The sequence below is a fragment of the Trichosurus vulpecula genome, chromosome 6, assembly GCF_011100635.1.
Source record: "Trichosurus vulpecula isolate mTriVul1 chromosome 6, mTriVul1.pri, whole genome shotgun sequence".
In the NCBI taxonomy this organism is placed as follows: domain Eukaryota; kingdom Metazoa; phylum Chordata; class Mammalia; order Diprotodontia; family Phalangeridae; genus Trichosurus; species Trichosurus vulpecula.
In genome coordinates, this window is record NC_050578.1 from 219,471,408 (window position 1) to 219,473,747 (window position 2,340).

General features: G+C 41.5%; 1 non-coding gene across 1 annotated transcript; it reads right to left on the reverse strand.

Moving 5' to 3' along the window:
• Positions 1-212: 212 nt before the first annotated feature.
• TRNAV-UAC lies at positions 213-285 on the reverse strand. Its single transcript has one exon. It is a non-coding gene; the product is annotated as a tRNA-Val (tRNA).
• Between the last annotated feature and the right edge of the window lie 2,055 nt (positions 286-2,340).

Genomic DNA, 2,340 nt, shown 5'->3' on the forward strand with positions numbered 1-2,340 from the left:
CATAGACCCCACGGCCGATGGCTAAATTAGCAGCAGCTTGCCTGATTTGCCACCTCCTCTGCTTTCCATAGCCTTTGAATGAAGGGTGAAGGGGGCTTTACTCCTGTCTTTCCGTTACAGAACCCCCTTCCTTCAGTGTTATAAAAGGGTATGACCATCCATGCCAATTTCGATGTTCTTTTGAATACTTGGTAAAAAAAGAAACGACCGTATGGTTTCACTGAGGATCGAACTCAGGACCTTCTGCGTGTAAAGCAGACGTGATAACCACTACACTATGAAACCATAGGCTAGTAGCCATTTTCAAGTAATAATATTTCTAATTGAGATACCTGGAATTACAGAGCAGAATTGTCACGAAATGTGAAATGTCTTTGAAAGGACTAACCAGCTAATTTACTCCAATCCCCTCAGTCCTTCCTCCATGTTTATGTGCTCCTTTTCTACACATATCAATTATAAAAAAACTGAGTATTCTATCCCCTTTTTCCTCCTTTCCAAATTAGTGTATTTATTACTTTTATACATGTTTCTCAGAGAATAACCAATCAACTCCAGGTCCTCTGTCAGTCACTCAGCAGAGAAACACTTATTAAGTACCTGTTATGTGCTGGGCACTGTCCTAAGCGCTGTCCATATGAAGAAAGGCAAACGATAGTTTACTTTGTCCTGCCCTCAAGGAGCTCACAACCCACTGGGGAGGTCAACACATAAAAAGAAGTAAGAAGTGGGGGGAGAGAGAGAGAAGAGGAAGGAGAGGGTATTCAGTAGAAGACTGATGAAAAACTGGAGCAGTTCAGTGAGTGGGATATGAGATGGCTACCCCGGATGTCCTTCTTTAACTGGAGGGTCTGGAAGGAGTTCTGTACTCTTCATCCTCCACACTCCCAACAAACAAACAAACAAACAAATAACATTTATGTAGCACCTACAGGTGTCAGGCACCCTCTAAGTACTTTACAAATATTATCCTATTTTATCTTCCTAACAACTCTAGTAGAGTAGGTTCTATGATCATTCCCATTTTATAGTTGAGGAAAACTGTAGCGAACAGAATTTAAGTGATGATTTGACCAGAGTCACAAAGCTAGTAAGTGAGGGAGAGAACCCAGGGACAAGGAGCCCCGAGAACCTGTGAATTTCAGAGTTAATGTGATCTTTCAGGACGATGAGATTTCTGAAGGTATGATGAAAGTTCAGAAGAATTCAGTAGGTGGGAAATTATGTCTTATTTAACTCCTCAATACCCTTTGGAAATAATAAGACCCTGGAGGAACTCTTGTTCTTCTCCTCCGCTCACTCCCCCCGCCCCCCATTAAAATGTTAACTCTGAAGATCATACTTTCCCTTTTCAACTGCTTAAATAAATTACCTTTCTAGATTTCTCCGGACCCTTGAGTTTGCATTTCAAAGTTCTCAACTCTGATCTTTTCATCAAAAATAGCTGAAGGTCCTCCATTCCATTAAAGATCCATTTTTTTTTTATTGAAAAAGTTGTGGTCAGCTTTTTAGAGTAAATTACTTGGGGTTGTCATCCTGTCTCTTTTGCCTGTTAGAAAATAGTACTCTAAGATCTTCTCTATTCTGTAGGATAAGCTGTCAGGTCCTGTGAAGTACTGAGTCTCTTTCATCTGGCGGCTGGGGAGGTATGAAGGAATTGGCTGCTCAGTGTGCTATATCTGATCAAACCACCTGCTGGCACTCTAAATTTGAACTTCCTTTCACTTAATTGGGCACATGCAAAAGTCCCAGGGCTTTTCTAGCCCTAAGAGCCCAGTTCATTCACTCTGCAAAGGTGCGGATAGTTCAAGGCATCTCCCAGTTTTTCCCATATCTGTAGCTCCTCAGTGCTTTCCGAGCCCCTGTCTGGAGAGACGTATGTTCAAATTAAAACCCATAACATCCTTGGCTTAATGCTATTCTCCTCCCACAACTGGATCCTTTATCTAGCTGACCCAAAAGGAATTCATTCATTTTCAGTTCAACTTAAATTGTATTTATTACATTGAAAGCAAAAGTAAAATGTAACAGTAAGCTGAAAGCAGTTGAGCACCCGCAGCTTTCGTTCTCTTCACACTCTTCTGCAACATGTCTCAATAATCTTACAGGAACTAGGGAGGCTAGTTGTACACCAAAAGAGTTTCAAAGAGAAGTGCTTTCAAGGCTCTCAGTTTTAAAGTCCTGGCAGGGTGGGGGGCACAGTAAATCAACACAACATGCTCCTTTGTCCCTTCCACTACTGGTGGTGAATGATCTCTGCTTCCTTGCCAATTGGCTTATGATAGATGTTAGCTGTCCTATGCAAAATCAGTTCATATACCAGAAACACTTCATATCCCA